The sequence below is a fragment of the Palaemon carinicauda genome, chromosome 43 (genome assembly GCF_036898095.1).
Source record: "Palaemon carinicauda isolate YSFRI2023 chromosome 43, ASM3689809v2, whole genome shotgun sequence".
NCBI lineage: Eukaryota > Metazoa > Arthropoda > Malacostraca > Decapoda > Palaemonidae > Palaemon > Palaemon carinicauda.
The window spans coordinates 28,777,287-28,796,828 of NC_090767.1; the positions used below are offsets into that span (position 1 = coordinate 28,777,287).

At 46.6% G+C, this 19,542-nt stretch overlaps 1 long non-coding RNA gene across 1 annotated transcript in view; it reads left to right on the forward strand.

Moving 5' to 3' along the window:
- LOC137633981 (uncharacterized) overlaps positions 1–19,542 on the forward strand; it is a 55,147-nt gene that overhangs the window by 23,815 nt on the left and 11,790 nt on the right. The window contains exon 2 of the long non-coding RNA XR_011042396.1: positions 14,917–15,016. This is a non-coding gene — a long non-coding RNA (uncharacterized lncRNA). The remainder of the gene's footprint in view (positions 1–14,916; positions 15,017–19,542) is intronic.

A 19,542-nucleotide genomic window follows, 5' to 3' on the forward strand; every position in this document is an offset into this window, starting at 1 on the left:
ACGATCGAGTTTCTGGCCCACCAAGTCTCGAACTTGTGGGCAAATACCATTCTGAAACGTCGGGATGCAGTAGCTGAGAGATTCCATCAGAAGGTCCCTAGCACCGAGGTCAATAGGCTCAGACATTCCTCTCTAGAGGGATCCATCTTGTTCGAGCCTAAGGATGTGGAACATGCCGCTGAGAGGAAGTCTCATCAAGACTCCCTCCTTCATAGGGCTTTAACATCCAAGCCCTATAAGCCTGCAGCACCACAGCAGTCCCGTCCAGTCAAGACTGCTAGAACGACGACAGCAGCGAAGACCTTGGTGTCTAAGCCCTTTCCTATCAAAGAAAGGAAAGGCAAAAAGTCCTCCAGGGGAGGCAAGAATCTTAGAGGGAGCAGCCGAGGCCGCAAACGCTAGGATAGGCAGTCCCCCTGCATGTCCACCAGTGGGGGGATGCCTACAAAGTTGCTCAAACAGGTGGAAGCAACTCGGGGCCGATTCCTTTACAATCTCCGTGATCAGTCTAGGATATCGCGTCCCGTTCATAACATCTCTACCTCCCCTGACGACGAATCCAGTGTCATTGAGCTCCCTTGCCATGGGATCAGCAAGGGGGCAAGCCCTTCGGGCAGAAGTCCAGACCCTGTTGAAGAAGGGCGCTCTCCAAGAGGTCCTCGACGAATCTCCAGGCTTCTTCAGTCGACTCTTCTTGTAAAGGAGGTGTCTGGAGGCTGGAGACCAGTCATTGACCTCTCAGCTCTGAACAAGTTTGTCAAACAAACTCCGTTCAGCATGGAGACGGCGGACACGGTCAGACTAGCAGTAAGACCGCAAGACTTCATGTGCACACTGGTACCTAAAGGACGCGTACTTCCAGATCCCAGTCTATCCGTCTTCAAGGAAGTACTTAAGATTCAGCCTAGACAACAGAAAGTATCTGTTCAAGGTGCTGTGCTTCGGTCTCTCCACAGCACCACAAGTCTTCACCAGAGTGTTCACCCTAGAATCATCTTGGGCACACAGGATTGGCATCCGTTTCCTCCGTTAGCTGGACGACTGGTTAATCCTAGCAGACTCGTGTCATCCCTTCTTCAACACCGAGACAAACTTCTGAGACTTTGCCAAGATTTGGGGATCATGGTAAATCTGGAGAAGTCTTCACTGCTTCTCACTCAAAGACTGTTATACTTAGGCATGATTATAGACACCAATCTCCACAAAGCCTTCCCATCAGACGACAGGATAGCAAGGCTGAGGAAGGTCACAAGGCCTTTTCTCAGATGAAAAGAACTTCTAGCCCAATCGTGGTTACGTCTCCTCGGTCACCTTTCATCTCTGGCTCGTCTAGTTCCCAACGGTCGCCTCAGGATGAGATCCCTCCAGTGGCGACTCAAGTCCCGGTGGAATCAAGCGTACGACTCCCCGGACATCCAGATCCCCATGGGACCTGCAGAACTGACGGATCTCCAGTGGTGGGTGGCAGACGAGAACCTACGAAAAGGAGTGGACCTTCTCGTCCTCCCCCCGGATTTGATGCTGTTTTCGGACGCTTCAAAAAAAGGGTGGGGGGCCCACGTGCTGCACCACACGACCTCAGGCCTCTGGTCAGAGTCAGAAAAGTACCTCCATATAAATCTCCAGAGATGAAGGCCGTCTTTCTGGCCCTTCAACAGTTCCAACAGTACTTGGCAAGTCACTCTGTGGTGGTGATGAGCGACAACACCACAGTAGTGGCCTACATCAACAAACAAGGAGGTACTTTTTCGCAGCAACTATCCCATCTAGCAGTAGAGATACTGAGATGTGCCAAAATCCACTCGATACCACTATCGGCACGCTTCATTCCGGGCAAAAGGAATGTGCTCACCGACAAGCTGAGCAGAGCATCTCAGATAGTGAGTACCGAGTGATCTTTGGATCATCTAGTAGCCAACAAAGTCCAGACTTTTTGGCGTTCTCCGACTGTAGACCTTTTCGCAACGGCCCTGAACTTCAGGCTCCCGCTGTACTGTTCCCCAGTTCCAGACCCCAAGGCTCTCTGGCAAGATGCTTTCCAACAACGGTGGGACAACATCAACATTTACGCCTTTCCCCCGTTCTGTCTGATGAGGAGGGTACTCAACAAGACCAGAACATCGATCAATCTTTCAATGATCCTCATAGCTCCGCTATGGCATCACGCGGAATGGTTCCTGGACTTTCTGTAACTCCTAACAGGGCTACCAAAAGAACTCCCTCCACGACACAATCTACTCAAACAACCACATGCCAACTTTTCCCACAAAGCCGTAGGTTCACTACGACTTCACGCTTGGAGACCATCCAGCATCTCTCTGAAAGAGTATTTTCGCAACAAGTTGCTGTCAGGATGTCTGGACACCTGCGAAAGTCTTCGGCAGCAGTCTACCAGGCAAAGTGGAAAGTCTTCTTCTGTGGTTGGTGTCGTGGAAGGGGTATCTCTCCACTCGATGCCACTATTCCAACAATAGCGGAGTTCCTCGTGTATTTGCGGGAAGAAATGCGCCTTTCAGTCTTGGCAGTGAAAGGCTATCACTCAGCCTTAAGTCTAGCTTTCAGGCTGAAAGGAATGGACATTTCTTCATCGCTAGAACTTTCTCTACTCATATGTAGTTATGAACTTTCCTGCCCTCAGTCAGAAGTGAGACCTCCCCCATGGAACGTGGTTCGAGTTCTCGGGTCTCTTAAGAGATCTCCCTATGAACCATTACGCCAGGCATCAGATCACCACCTAACCTGGAAGACGGTGTTCCTGCTTGCTCTGGCCTCGGCTAAGCGAGTCGGCCAACTTCGTGGTCTCTCGTATGACATCGCCCTTTCAAGGGGATGGGGGAGGTAATGTTCAGCTTCGTCCCTGAGTTTATTGCTAAGACTCAGAATCCTGGAGGGGCAGATCCTCGATTCGACTCCTTCAGGATTTCTAATCTCCGTTCTGTAACAGATGACCCAGACCAACTTTTACTATGCCCACTAAGGTGTTTGAGGCTATACCTCAAAAGAACAGCTGCAGTCCGTCCTCATGTGCCAGCACTATTCGTCAGCACAGGAAGGACTAAGAGGAGGGTCATCACCAAGAACACCATCTCTGCATGGATTCGTAGGGTCATTGATCTGTCCTTGAATCCAGATCCTCCTCCATCACGTCGCCCTAGAGCACATGATGTCAGGGGCATAGCTACGTCCCTGGCCTTCAAAAAAAATTTCTCTGTGAAGCAGGGTTTTCAAGCGGGGGTGTGACAGCATCAAACAACATTCACAGCCCACTACCTGCAAGATGTGACCCACAGGAGGCTCGATACGTTCTCTATCGGCCCTGTGGTGGCTGCACAACAGCTGGTTTAAAACCTCAAGCTCCTTATTGGACAAGTAGCAGAAGGTTGAGGGCATTATTACCCGGTTTTTAGTGTGCATCAATGAAAAGGTTTGACTGGCCCTTATTCTTTTCATCATCATCTCCTCTCTTGGGGAAAGCAGCATCCTGGGTTCTCTGCATAGCTGACCTCAAACCACTGCAGGTAAAACCATGCTCCCTTGTGTTCCTAGTATTAAGATTAATACTGTTACGTCCCCATACCCTGACGAGGTGGTATTGGGTAAGTCCTAGTCTACAAGTTTCCATCTAAAGAACTTCAGAACAACTTCCTAGGACGAGTCACACTTCTTCATACCTTCACACACAGCTTGTGTAGGCTGCAGTCCTTGCATAGCAAGGTTCTAGCGAGGTGCAGGGACTCCTTATTTCTTGGGTGCTTACACACTCAAATAACGAGCCCCCAGGCAAAGCCTAAAGCCAGACTGGCTAGGACGTCCACCCTTCCTAATGGGTGAGTCACTCCTATTAAATAGCGTGGTTTGTATTCCAGTTACGGAACAAATGACAAATTCGTAGATAATTTGTATTTTTCCTAACTACAAACCTTAGCTATTTAACCAAACTTGCCCCGCCAGCCCTATCCCCCGGGAAGTCCTACCTCTATGCAAAGTGAGCTAATCACCGTTATGTGAGGGGGGGAAGGGATAGCTAGCTACCCCTACCCTACCCCCTCGTTAACTAGCGAGGGGGTAGTAAACCCTCGTTAAAATTCTAATGGCTCGTCATTTGAGCTACGCCGAAAGTAATACCCGATTTAAATAGCTAAGGTTTGTATGGTTAGGAAAAATACAAATTATCTACGAATTTGCCATATTTCTTCCAGTAAACACAGTCCAAAGTAAAGAAGTAGGTGAAAGTTAAATCAATTGTACACAATACAAACCTAAGCGGGTACTCAGGTTTGTGTACCTCCAGATCCCGGTCTTTCCTCCTTTTGAGAGTATAGTACCTTCACTTGGTGGTAGTGAACAATACCAGTTCAGGGTGCTGTGGCACGGGACATCAACAGCCCAACAGGGGTTCACCAGGATCTTCTCCCTGGTTTCTGCTTATGCCCCGAACAGATCTTGGCATACTTAGGCTTGAATTTAGGCAGTACGAGGGAAAGTATCCCTGGTTGCTAGATTGCCTTATGATGTTGCGAGAGCTAGCTTTCCTGTTGTAAAACAATTCTCATGTCAAGTCCATTGGTGGCAAGGAGTTTTGAGACACCTAGTCTCCTTCTAGCGCCTAGTTACGAACAGCCAACTTAGGATGCTGTCAATACAGTGACAACACAAGGCCTTCAAGCTGCAAAACAAGGTCCCTCCTGGAATAGTATTCTGATAGAGGAGATCAAAGACAGATCCTGAATGGTGGTTTTCTGACACCAACCTCCGCTGGAGTGCAGACTTTCCGTTCACCCCTTCTGAACTTATGCTCTTCGCTGATTCATTAAGGTTGTGGAGCTTTACTGGCTCCAACACAAGAGTGTTAGGTCCATAATCCGATGATTGGAATTGCCGCATCAACATACTAGCGTTCAAATGACCTATCTTGCCTTCCAAGCATATTCTCAACCTTTTCTGTCGAACCAGTCTGTGGTGTTAAACGACACTACCACCGTAGGATAGTACCTGAAACAAGGAAATACCATTTCTGGTCAGCTTTGCTTTCTGATAGAACAGATCCTGCTTTGGATAGAGAGCACTGCAATGTCCCTGTAAGCCAGCTTCAGCTCTGACAAGAAAGGGATTTTGACGAAGGAAAAATCTATTTCTGGGCGAGAGACCTGTGCCGCCCAGTGAAATGCTCCTTTTGCATCATTTCTAAGGTATATAACTGCTATGAATTACCAGAGAAAAAAGTTGCATAGGAATGCCAGGGTTCAACCCAGCTCGCTCACCTATATAAGGTGTCGGTATAATACTGGGGCGTGATAAATCACAACCAGAGGTCTCGCGCCATTTAGATATCTCCTCTTCAATATCCCCGTTACAGCAAGGTGCCGTTCAACACCCACCACTGAATGCTACTACCACCATCTCAACCCACGCCAGCTACATCACTCCTCATAGCACCCAAGTTTGGGCCCATTCTGGGAGGGAAGTAGAGGGAGGGTTCACTGGGTGGCACAGGTCTCTCGCCCAGAAATAGATTTTTCCTTCGTCAAAATTTCTTTTCTGGGCTCCACCTGTGCCCTCCGTGAAATAGTACAAGAGAAATGGTCCCAAAACTTGGAACAAACACCTGAGGGGAAAGTAAATTAAAGACAAAATATAAAAAAACATGGTTTAATACAAAAGTAAATAGGGATACTGAAACCCAGTGAATGAACCATTCCTTATAAGGAAGGATAGAGGGACAAGTAACAAATACAGCAAAAAACTTCCAAACTATGGAAGGACAAGGAAAAAGCAATGTACAATAATAAGTTGTGAGATCAAATTGTAATTTACAATCCTGAAGGTAAATACAAACAAAATTCAACTTGTGGGAGAGTAAGGCTATTTACAGACATGATAAAAAAAGAGTGCACTTTAAGGGTGCATCTCAGGTGTAAAACAAAACCAAAACTAAAGTAGGGACAATAAGTAAGGCAGGTAGAAGGAAGTAGGATAGAGCAAGACCTGATTATGAATCATTACTTTCAGGAGGAACTACATTCCCTGCTGCCACTGTAGCAAATTTTAGGGCTTCCAAAGGTTTTAAGTAGTGGCGTTTAAGAACTGTTGGAGACTTCCAGCCTGTATATTTTGTAAGTTCATCAAAGTTCATGTGGTGAAAGTAATTAATAGATGTAGCTACAGCTCGTATATCATGAACGTGAGGGAATGATTCAGGGTTAGCCTGTTTAATGAAATACAGAATCTGCTGTCTGATTCCTTTCAGGGTGATGGTTCCTCCATTTTCTCTAATAAATAAGGGCCCTGAGGGCTTAATGGAAGTTCTATTTAAATAGGCTTTCAGAGTGTTTACTGGACATAAAGATGGATCCTGAGGAAGTGGAACAATCTTCCAGGGGGACCATCTGTTCTGGGGGTCCTCATTCGTCGCTAAGAACCTTTTGTCGGGAAAGTAGGACTTCCCCTGACGAGAGAAATTCAATATGACCTGGATCTCTAGTCAAGGCTGAAAGTTCTGATATTCTGGCGCCAGAAGCTAGGCTCATTAGGAACAAGGTTTTCCTTAATAATGGAATGTAATTACAAGACTCGTTAAGAGTATCAGAAGCCAACTTAAGGACATCATTCAGAAACCAGGAAACTGAGCTAGGGCGAGTTGATGGTTTCAATCTGGCGCAGGCTCTCGGGATTGATGAGAAGTATGAATCTGTAAGGTCAATATTAAAACCAATATGGAAAATCTTTTTCAAGGCTGATTTAATTGTAGTAATAGTACTGGCCGCTAGGCCTGATTCAAATAGAATATTAAAGAAGGTTACTGTCAGATTCATAGTCATCATCTCAACCTTTGAGTCCCTTAAAAATTTTGCAAGTTTCTTAACAGCCGAATCATACTGTCGAAGGGTGGATTCCCTTTTATCCGATTCTAAAAATAGGGTATTTTGAGGATCAATATCTGCACCTCTGAGCTGCAAATTTCATGGAGACCATAAAGTTAGGGCACTCTGAATCTTTGAGGAAGCGAACACATTGCGAGTTTGTACTATTTGTGTTAGTATTGGATTGGGTATCTGTCGAGGGTGGAGACCCAGTTCCACCAGCAGGGGAAACCAATTGCTCTTGAGCCAGTTGGGGGCTACTAGAGCAACCTGGCCTTTGAAAGTCCTGAGTTTGTCCAACACTTTCATCAACAGATTTATTGGTGGGAATAAATAAATTCTCTCCCAAGTGTTCCAGTCCAATGACATTGCGTCTGTGGCGTAAGCCCGAGGGTCCAGGTTGGGGGCTACGTAGCACTCTAGTTTGTGGTTGGACTCTATTGCAAACAGGTCTATCTGGAGACCCGGGACCTGAGACAGGATCCATTTGAATGATTTCCGGTCCAGTGACCACTCCGACTCCAGCGGAGTCGTCCTCGAAAGTGAGTCCGCCATTACATTTCGTACTTCCGCTAGATGGACTGCTGACAGATGCCACTGATTTGATGCTGCCATGGAAAATATTGCTAACATCACTCACATGGTTGATGTGACTTGACTTGGAACCCCCTCTGTTTATGCAGTGGACTATGACTTCGCTGTCTAGAACCAATCTGATATGTTGGTTCCTGGCTGGAGCCAGTCGTTTTAGGGTTAGGAATACCGCCATGGCCTCTAAGACATTGATATGGAGTTGGCAGAATACTGTTGACCATAGTTCTTGGACTTTCCTGTACTGGGAGTATCCCCCCAGCCTGTTAAGGAGGCGTGTGTGTGAATGACCAGTTTTGGAGGTGGATATTGTAAAGGAATGGATTTTGCCAGATTTTTTACCTTAGTCCATGGCTGAAGTCTTCTCCTCAGAATTGGTGGAAGTCGAGCTCTTTTGTCTCGATATTTCTCATTTGCCCTGGAGCGCCATACTCGGTTTATATCCTTCAGTCTGGCCTTCAGTACAATATCTGTTACCGAGGCAAACTGCAGGGCACCCAGGATTCTCTCTTGATTTCTCCTGGACGTCAATTTGTCCTTGAGAAAACGTTTTGTGTTCTTTGCTATTTCTGTCCTCTTGGCTGTTGGGAGACGTAACGTGTGGGAATGTAGATCCCATTGTAATCCCAGCCATTGAAACTTGGTCTTTGGGACTAGGCGAGATTTCTTAAAGTTGATCTGGAACCCCAACTGTTGTAGGAATTTTATTACTCTGTTTGTTGCCGTGAGGCAGTTCTCGACGCTGTCTGACCAAATGAGCCAGTCGTCTAGGTAAGCTACTATTTGAATTCCTTAGGTTCGTAATTCTTGGATTACCGTCTCTGCCAGTTTGGTGAATATCCTGGGTGCTATGTTGAGTCCGAATGGCATTACTTTGAATGCATAAGCTTGGTTGCCTAGTTTGAAGCCTAGAAACGGACGAAAATGCCTTGCTATCGGAACGTGATAGTAAGCATCTGTAAGATCTATAGAGGTGGTGACGGCCCCACGGGGAAGTAAGGTCCGCACCTGAGAGACGGTTAGAATATGGAACTTGTCGCACCGAATGTAAGAATTCAGATGAGACAGGTCCAAGATTACTCTTCACTTGTCCGAGTCTTTCTTTGGCACGCTGAACAAGCGACTTTGAAATTTCAAGAGTTTTACCTCTTTGATTGCATTCTTTTGTAATAGATCTTTTGCATATAAGACTAGCTCCTCCGTTGGAAGTTGATGGAAACTGGTTAGTGGAGGGGGCCCTTCTATCCAACTCCACCCCAGACCTTTGGAAATTATGCTGAACGTCCAACAGTTTCGAAAGGTGTAGAGTCTTCCTCCTACCCGAGAGTTCTCAATGATTCCCTGCGGATTTACCTCCTTGGCCTCGAAAAAGGGTCCTTCCGCTACTTCTGTTGCGAAAGTCCCTCTTGCACCAGAGCCTCTGGCGCGTTGGTAACCCTGGAACGCACCCTGGGTTTCATAATTGGGGTTAAAGGCAGGGGAAGTAGCATAAGAGGTAGTTGCTACCTGGGCCTGAGGAACCAACACATATTGCTGTTGGGGTTGTCCTTTTGAAGTGGAGGGCGTTAACGGGATAGTCTGAACTAGTTGTTGCGACTGCCGGTTTTGGAAGGATTGGAGAGGTCTCAGCCTCTTCCTACCTTGAGATTGGTTGCTGGCAGGCTCGAACTTGCGTTTGAGGACTAGGCCCCACCGAACCTTGAGGCTCTGATTGACTCTGGCAGCCTCGCTGAGGACATTATTGACGAGATCCTCCGGGAATAAGTCAGGGCCCCAGATTGGGGCTTTAATGAGCTTGTTAGGCTCATGTCTGATAGTGGCCTCAGACAGGACGTGTTTACGGCAACGACGTCTGGCCGCAAGGAAGTCGTAGGCATCAGACAGCAAGGTCTGAAGCAATGACTTTGTCAGGACCTTGAAAAGGGGTTCCTCTTCGTACATTAGAGAGTTCATGGATCTACTCAACCGGGCCCGAGCTTCAAACTCGAGACGTATCAAGGACTCAGGAAGCCTGGGAAGTCGTTCACTGAACTGTGTGGAAGCACAGTCAGCGCTTAGCTTACCCGCTGTGAACGGGGCTGGGGCGTTAGTCCAGCACTCGTGGTCTCCCGGGAACAGGAGGGAAGTCGGGTCCATTTCCCGCAGTTGTGGTAACGGCTTGTCCTCGTTAATGGCTTGATGAGCGAGGTCCATCATCTTTGTGACACACGGAGTGGGGGTTTGCTCGTCTACCACGAACATCGTTTAGGAGCTTTTATGGGGTGTTAGCATAGTGTTAACACACTCCCATTCGTTTAGGGTCCGGACTCAGGTGGACTGAGACTGTTCCTTCGGGTAGATCACGGTCTCCTTAGGAACTTTATCCAATCGTACAAGAGCCTCCTCTGTTAGATGAGCAAAACCGGGGAAGGGGAACTGGAGACCCGGCGGGTAGAACTCAAAATCTTCAATAGGCCGGGTGCCACATCCCTCGATGGTTAACATACCATCCTTGAAAGGGGAGTGCAAGGCCATTCTCCACGGGTTGCCTTTGACGAACTCCGGGAGCATAGAGGCATCTGGGATAACATGTTGTTGTTGCGGCAGTCCCAAACGCATGAGGCTCTCAACGAGACTCTCTTGGTTTTATACCCTCTCAGTGAGGGACGTCATCAGGGAACCAATTTGGTCCAATAACCGGCTCGAAAAGGCTTCCGGATCGAAGGAAGCCTCCGCGGTCTTAGTTTTGAGCCTGTCTTCGCTCTCGACCCATGAGAGGAAGAAGAAGCTACAACTGAGTCTTTGGGGACTCTGGCAGACAACGTTTTCACAGGTTTAGGGGATTTGGAAGACTTGCGGGTCTTCAATTAGGGGGTCCGTAGAGACTTAACCTTAGGGACAACAGGACGTGGCCTGATATCAGCTTCGTGCTTCCCTGAGAACCCCTGAAAAGAAGAATTAGCAGAAGAGGTATTAAAAGTCAGGCTAAGGAGAGTAATCTTAGCCTGGGACCCACCTGCCTCACCTACCTAGCTCTGGCTCGTCGAGAGCCATAGGTTCAATGTCGAAGTTGATAGCCGCAACGTCCTCCACAATCGCTTCTCCCATCACTTCGTGGTCCTCAGACAAGAGCAGAGCCTCGCTGATCTTCGTAATGATGGGGTCCGCCACATCCTTGGGGACCGCAGCCGAGTTCATAGCGTTAGGGTATATCAGGGCACACATTTCTTCGGACAAGAAGTAGGGTTTCTTCGCCTTGACGTTGCGGGCGAACCCGCCGACCCAGACCTTAAGGGTCGCCAAGGCAGAGGTCTTGGAAGGCTGAGAGCTCTGAAAGAGAATAAACCGTTACTAATAACAAAGTGACTTCGTCGAAGGAAGTGTAACAAACTTGTAGACCGAGATTAAATGTTTTAATTCGATCAGAGATTACAATGGAAATAACAAGGAAAATCCAGAGATTAAATCCGAAGTAAATCTAGATAGTAACGACAGGGACACCTACCGAATCTGCGGTAAGCGTGGAGACAAGCCCATAGCAGACCACGCAGTTGTCTGGATGCCAGACGATCAGATCATCCACCTGGACAGCGCAGTGAGCATGCGATCTGCAAACATCGTGGCCGCACGTTTGTTGAAGCACGGCCGCACAGGCTGTCATCTGACAGCGAACCACCTGTAATAATAAAGATACATAAGTATCCCATAGTAGGTTAGTATCCCAAGGGGAACCCGGGTGCTCCGGGTACTAAACTTAAACCGGTATAGAACCGGGATAAATACTAAGAATAACAATCCAAACCGGTATAGTAATCGGGGTGGAAAAAACTTAGCATAAGTAGTAATTAATGAAAGTGTTAAAACAAATCCGTAATTAGTTATGATCATTCAATAAGAGTATTGTCACAAAGGGGAGACATACTATCCCGTTGTTACCGGGGAAGTATAGAATAAAATTAAAATAATAGTGACATGCTTATTCTGTTGGCTCCGGGGAGACAACTGAGGTGGACCCGGGGGTCACAACCAGCCTACCGGGGTAGAAGAGTCGAAAAGGGAGGGAGGGAGGAGCCAATGACTCCCCGCCAGCCACAAGGACCTTAACGAACAGAGACAATAAATATATAATAAAAACCAATAAATAAAAGCTCTAACGCGATTCCCCCACTAACAAATAGTCTACATAATAGTAGAGACCCAAGAGGGATACGGTACGTAACGAAGGGAATCACGCTGAATAATACCCAATACACAACCGAAATCCCCCCAGCCGACCGATGGCCAATCAGAGCGGCGGGGGGAAAAAAGGGCTACGACAAGGCATGTAAGCGAGCGTACTAGACTATAACCTCGACAGCTGTTCTCGGTTCAGACTAAGGGAAGGAGTCAGTAGGTATCCCGAGGGAGGGATGAGTAGGGGAGGGGGGAGGCTGGAGAACGAGAGGACTCGACCCATAAAGCAAAACAGCTGACTCCAAAGTCTCTGAGAGACGTGAGGTATCCCTGGAGGGGGATAAGGGTATGGGGTGCCATACACCAATAGAGGGAGAGGGAGGAGCCAGCGAGAACTAGCCAATGGTGGCTCGAGGCGATCGCGTGGACAGAGGAAGGACAGGAGTACCAACCTGTCCAAACAGAACCACAAGATAACAAAACGGAATGATCACATACGGATAATAAAAATAAAGTAAAATAATGTAAAATAATGTAACATGACGAACTAGGTTATAAGGCATGCACAAGCTAAATATAGGTAGTAAGAGAGGGACCCAGGGGGAATGGCAGGGAAAGAATGAATAAAAAAGCCGAGCCCTCTAGCGCGGGTAGGTACCGAGCTGGACAGGGTGGCCAACACAACTTCTAAATCTGGTAGATGCCGATCGGTAGGATAAGAAAACTAGAATAAAAACTGCCAAGAGAGAGTCCCACTCGAACTAAAGGCATCAAATCTTAACCAGTTGGTACTATGAAATAAAAACTTGAATAAAAAACACCATAACGCGGTAATAAAACCTTTCAGGTACGCGCCTCGAAGGGTAGCAAGCAAGCCAAACCTGAAGTTCAAAAGCTATGATACGTAACATAATATCAGAATAGCAAAGTGTTAATCGGTAAAATACTCCAGCGTAACAGGTTCAAAATGAATAATAATTAGTATAGAAGACTAATTGCAAGGCGTTAAGAACGAGCGAAGGAGGTAGCAAGCCAACATGGCCACCGCGGATCGGGGCCATCGGAACTGAGAAAAAACGAAAACTCTAATAAAAGTAAAAATAAGGGCAATGCTACCTCCAAAAGCTCAAAACTCATAGATCTAGTACTTAACTTGGATGAGGAAACTTGGGAATCCGACATCTCGCACTAGAGCAGGAGAAAAACACCGAAATACACAGCCAAAAAAGCACAACAAACAGACGTGATGATGCTATGAAAAAGGAGTGACGTACAGTAGTTGGCGTGGGTTGAGATGGTGGTAGTAGCATTCAGTGGTGGGTGTTGAATGGCACCTCGCTGTAATGGGGATATTGAAGAGGAGATATCTAAATGGCGCGAGACCTCTGGTTGTGATTTATCATGCCCCAGTATTATACCGACACCTTATATAGGTGAGCGAGCTGGGTTCAACCCTGGAATTCCTATGCAACTTTTTTCTCTGGTAATTCATAGCAGTTATATACCTTAGAAATGATGCAAAAGGAGCATTTCACGGAGCGGCACAGGTGGAGCCCAGAAATGTTGTTGTAATTATTTCATTTGCTGAATGAAATGTCTGTAATGACTTCAACGTCGTGACGTGTTACATGCCTCGTTCGTATGGTTGGTTGAGGTGTCAAGGGTCTTATTCTGATTGGGCAGGTGCAAGCCCCTGCAGTTTAAAGGTCGCTCATGAATGGCAGAGGCAAGGGACAGTGACATTGCCCTAGCAATCGGGACAATGCCCTAGAGACTGACCATATATTATATATGTTCAGCGCCCAAGCCTCCTCTCCATCCAAAATAGGACCAGGGAGGACCAGGCAGTGGCTGCTAATGACTCAGCAGATAGACCTTTAGGCTCCCCCAAACCCCCCAACCTTAGCTCACAAAGATGGGTAGGTTGCAGACACCAATGGCACTAACATGTCTGAGCGGGACTCAAACCCCCGACTGGGAAACGCCAGACAGAGACGTTACCAATCAGTTAGACAAAATATACATACTCTTTACACTTTGGGGTTAGACAAGATCTACATAATCTTTAGACTTTGGGGTTAGACGAGATATGCTTACCCTTTAGACTTTGGAGTTAGACAAGATCTACATAATCTTTAGACTTTGGGGTTAGACAAAATAGTCTTACCCTTTAGACTTTGGAGTTAGACAAGATCTACATAATCTTTAGACTTTGGGGTTAGACAAGATATGCTTACCCTTTAGACTTTGGAGTTAGACAAGATCTACATAATCTTTAGACTTTGGGGTTAGACAAGATATGCTTACCCTTTGGACTTTGGAGTTAGACAAGATCTACATAATATTTAGACATTGGGATTAGACAAAATATGTTTACTCCTTGAACTTTGTGGTTAGAAAAAAATACATACTCATTAGTGTTTGGTGTTAGACAAGATCTACATGCTCTTTAGACTTTAGAATTAGACAAGATATACATACTATTTAGACTTTGTGGTTAAACAAAATCAACATACCCTTTAGACTTTTGTGTTAGACACTCTCTAACGACAAAGTGGAGTGAGCAACGAGGAACCTGGTTATTGTTGTAGTTGTAAATATGAGTATTGAAAAATACTTTTGAATATTTTTTGGGGGAAATGAGTTTTCTAAATTGGTATTCTCTCTCTCTCTCTCTCTCTCTCTCTCTCTCTCTCTCTCTCTCTCTCTCTCTCTCTCTCTCTCTCTCTCTCTCTATGAGTGGGGATACCTTAGCGTGTTGAAAGGGTTTGCGTATCGGCACGATCAGCAAAGCTGCACTGGAAGTAGCTACAATTACTAGGTTGGTTTGCGAATAGCAACTAGACAAAAATCTCCCACCATCACCAATCTGCTACAATTACTAGGTATTCTGAACCATCTGAAGGCAATTGCTTCACGATAGAGAAGGTAAAAACTTGACTTGAAATTCCTGTGTAATTTGTTGGAAAGAAAATTTAGTTTTGCTAAAGGTATGACTTGGAAATGGGGCTAAATTTAGATGGAAACCTTTTTAATTTTTTTGTGAAAGTGATGTCTTAAAATAGGTTAATAAAATAACAAAAGGATATTTGTGAAGTTAAAAATTGATAATGTGTTAAGGCAGGAGCCTATTTCTAGTTCCCATTAGAAATTCCGGTTCACCAAGTAGGCCTACACACAAAAATTAGCAGAGATCTTTTTTCACTATGGAACTAAATATTAGATATTAAGAAATATTTTATATCAAGATATTTTAATTGTTCTTCTGTTGTTTTTAAATAAGAAAATAGTTTTATTTTCATTTTTTTTATAGGTTATGGACTGAAATGATTGACGGCTTTTGCTCTTCGTCAACTGAAGACCAAAGTCGTGTGAAACTCGAGGCTGACTTCATCATATAAACCTATAGAATGGTGAGAGAGAGAGAGAGAGAGAGAGAGAGAGAGAGAGAGAGAGAGAGAGAGAGAGATTGATTTTCTCTTGCCTTGATACTCCGTTTCTCAATACTGCTCCGTTTCTCTTGCCTCAATACTCCCATTCTCCTCTCTTTGTCTTCTCGAGTCATTATAATACATTAATGTTTGGGACAGTTTTAATTGTTAACATATGTATTTTGGAGCCTCATTAGCCTTTTCTCTGTTTTAATTCAACTTGTCCGTTTCACATATGTAGTGTTTTTAATGACTTAACTATTTCTTTGTTCCTATTTTTGTTTTTTAATACACATTTTGTCCCAGGTAAGACTACGGCAAATATAATATTACGTATTTAAGACTACAACAAATATTACGTATTTAAGACTACAACAAATAACGACATAGTATTGCGTATATTGTAATTATGTTCTTTTAGACATCACTATAATATAGCATTTTGCAGTAGGCCTAATGTTAAATGTAGGTGATAATATATCGTTTTTGGGCTCAAGCCATGGCGTCCTGATGGAAGGTTCCTTTTTGGTAGCTTCCTTGGGTATATAACTACTAAGATATTCCCAGAGAATTTAACCACAGGTAACACTTCGGTGTGTAAGGGCGGAGAATAGCTGGGAGCCGTTCCACAGCTAATCTCGTCCGTGGCTACTTTTGGTACTCGAGACGTAAACAAACGGGCGCCATTGCTAAATGACGTCACGTCCGTCCCCATCCTTTGCATAGTAGCTCGCCTTATTTAGACGGATTTTCCCTGTGCTTACTTTATTGACTTGCATCTTCATCATGTCGCTGCCTTCGGCCTCGCCTTCTTCTGGAAAGTTGAGTACAAGGTTCCAGTATTGTTTAGTTAAGCTCTGACCGTAAAGTAAATTTTACTTTTCGAGATATTTGATGTTTTGTGGCAGAGCTGTGCCTCAACCGGACCCGCCATTTTATGGCGTCGTTGTTGTTCTGCATGCCTTATTTAGTTAGCCTCAACAACGCTTCCGGCCTTATTTACTAATCGATACTATTAGTTTATTTAGTCTTCATAGCTAGGAACTTTTATATCGTGTTTTGACGCTTTTTTACCGGTCATCGATTGACCCCATACCAGTTGGCTACTATAGCCCCCAGGCCAGAGCGCCTATATCAGTGTTCATGCATGATATTTATCAGTGATCCTAGGCTTATTTATGAAGATAGTGGCATTATTTTACAATACTATTGACTGTGATGCAAGTGTTTTCGCCTTCAGGGACCATATAGGGGATAGGTTAGTTAGTGTGTCTTTCTAACCTAACCTACATGTAGGACCCCTATATGCTTCCTTCATCCCCCTGCCCTAGGGCATTCCCTCTGTGTAGCCTTGCTCCCCCTACCACGTAAGGGGATCAAGCTCTTATCAGAGTATTTTATCGCCTCTCTGTCCTCCCTAAGGGAATGATCCCCCTTAGGGTTGCGCCTGAGAGTGAGGAACGGCTAGTCCTTCCTCTATTGCTAGGGCTAGGTCTACGACTTTCCTGCAATAGCGATATGTCTTCAATCCTTCCTAGTTCAGGACGTACATCCCTGCTCTAGGTTAGGTTTTGGAGGGGTTAAGGCGACTTGCACCCCCTTCTACTAGCTATCATCTGATATTGATAGCCCTACACTGCAACCAGATGGCTTGTTTACGTAAATGGATCAGTATCTTATTACTGTTCTATTGGTAATCATGCTGTCTTCTTGCATTTTACAGATTTCCAGCATGCTGCGTGTATCTTAGCGCGGCTGGTTGCCGGAAGCCGTTACCCTATGGGATCTTTTAGTCCCCTAATTTGGAACTGAGTGGCCTCAGTCCCAACCTTATATCCTTGACAATTCCCATAGAATTCTATCTGCCCTATGGACTTCTACTGGAATTCTATCCTGTGCCTTCGGTCACCTCGGATTGTCCAAGGATGAAGGTTACGGTAACCAGCCGGGCGGGATGCACGGAGTATGTTCCTATCCTATCTCAACCCTTCCTCTGTGCATCACACCCTTTATCAAGTTAAAATTAATGATTAATATTAACTTAGTTTAAGAGCCATTCTTATGACTCCCCCCATACTCATTTTCTCTTTCTTTCACAGGAGGAGCAGATGAAGTGTGACTACGACTTCTGCGCTGTGAAACGCCCGCACTTCTACGGGCATACGGCGTGTAGGACTCACGCCCCTTGTGCCAATAAGAAAGGGGATTTGAAGTTCTGGGACCCGCAGAACTGTACGGTCTGCCAGGCTCGCCTAGTCGATGCCTTCCATAATCCTCCCTCAGCGGAGGTCAGGGACACTTCTCGGGATAAGCTACGCAAGTGGGTGCGTGGCTTCCAGAAGAATGCCACTGGACCGTACCTGGCCACTGAAGAAATGAGGTCCCTTCTGTTCCCAAAGGCCTCCCCTGATTCTGTGGTGCCCAAAGAATTGATCCCCACTGTCCAAATTACGGTGGAACCAGACGTAGTCATGGCCCAGTCCATGCACGAGTGCCACCTGGATTTCGAGAACGACGAACACATGTCGGATATTTCGGAGGGCACGGAGAAGACCCTTATGGCCCAAGGTGCGGAAGATGAAGAGGACCAGGTGGAATACACCGAGTCGGAGCAAGAGGTCGCTCCTCCTTCCATCACCGCCCCTACTCCTACACTGACGGAAGTGTCTCTCCCGTCTACCTCCGCTACCCTGGAACCCATTCCATCCGCCCAAGAGATGTTCCGGATGATCAAAGCCATTATGGACGACAGGCTGAAAGAAAATCAAGAGTTCATCAGGTCCATGATGGGGTCCAAAGAACCGAAGAAGATCTCGGTTAAGGATCTCCCTGCATGCTCACACGCCAACCCCTGGAGGTATGCTGAGCATATGGTTATCGCGACCGGCAGGATCTTTGTCAGTGATAAGATCGGCACGGTCCCCCTGGAAGATGTGGAGTTCTTCCCAAACTTCGAGGCCTACCCGGACTGTTACGTCCGGCTCCGTTCTGAACCTGCCTCTAAAGAAGAGACCGAACCCAAGGAGGAGATAGCGTACTATCTCGCGAAGGCCCAGGCTATGCTAGCCAACACATTTAAAAGTAGGGGTTTTACCTGCTCTAAGCTTCCGGCCCTGAGCAAGAAGCACCCTACCTACGTCGCACCCGACGATGCAGTCCTTCCCTTCATGGAAAAGGCCTTCGCTGCGTGCCTCAAGGCTGTGGAAGAAGGAAAACCCTGCCCTGCACTGGAGGAGTGCAGACCCTTCTCCATAGTGACTCCCCCCGACGCTCGACACTGGAAGGATATCCAGCATACTTTCGTGGTGGGAAAGCTAGATCCTGTCGTAGCCGAACGTCAGTTTAACGAAGACCTCCCGAAACTCAACGACCACCTCCTTCGTCGGGAACAAGATACGAAGGAGAGGCTTGCAGCATCCATGTCCCACCAGGTCCAACTTGACATCATGGCTTGTGACACCAGAGTACCAGACCACTACATGGTACTCGCCAAATCCCACATGGCAACCCTGGTGAAGGATTTGTATCACTTCATGAAGGCTCGGAGAGCCTGTCGAGAATTCGTGTTCTCAGGTGCCACTGTGAAACACGAACCCCGGAGGCTGATTTCCTCCAACATCTGGGGTAAACACCTCTTTCCCTCTGACCTCGTGAAAGAGATCACCGACAAAGCTGCCACGGAGAACAGGAACCTTCTCCACAAGTGGGGCATGTCAAAGAAAAGGAAATCCTCCCAGGACGATGGACCTCAACCTAAGAGGAAATCCTTCAAGCAGAAACCCCAGCAACGTCAACAGAGACGGCAGTTTCCAGGACCCGCTACTCCCCAAGTGGCAGCTCAACCACAGCAGACCTTTCAGCTGGTCACCCAACCGGTCTTGTCACAGTCACCGGTTTTCACCCCTGCCTTTGAGCAACAGACGACTACCTTTCGTCCCAAAGGTAGAGGCTCAAGCAGAGGTGCAGGCAGAGACGCGTCTCGCCGTCCCTCCAGAGGCAGAGGGGGAAGGGGAACTAGCGGCCGAGGCAGTAAGCCCTCGGGACATCAGAAGCAATGTAGTGCTTCCGGTGGGAGGAAGACTCCGCCAATTCCAGGATCGTTGGACCTTCGATCCCTGGGCACACAGCATCGTCAAGAAGGGTCTAGGCTGGAGTTGGACTCAACCACCCCCAACCTTCCAGCAATTCTTCCAACAATCAACCCCCCTTCTGGAAGAATATGTCCTAGATCTCTTGAACAAGAAGGTGATAAGGAAGGTAAAGTCCACCAGGTTCCAAGGGAGACTGTTTTGTGTCCCCAAGAAAGACTCCGACATACTCAGAGTCATTCTGGACTTATCCCCCCTCAACAAGTTCATAGCGAACGACAAGTTCAAGATGCTGACTCTTCAACAGATAAGGACCCTTCTGCCTCGAGGTTCTTACATGGTCTCCATAGACCTGGCGGATGCCTATTGGCATGTTCCAATGAACCATCACGCTTCCTCCTACCAAGGATTTCGACTCCA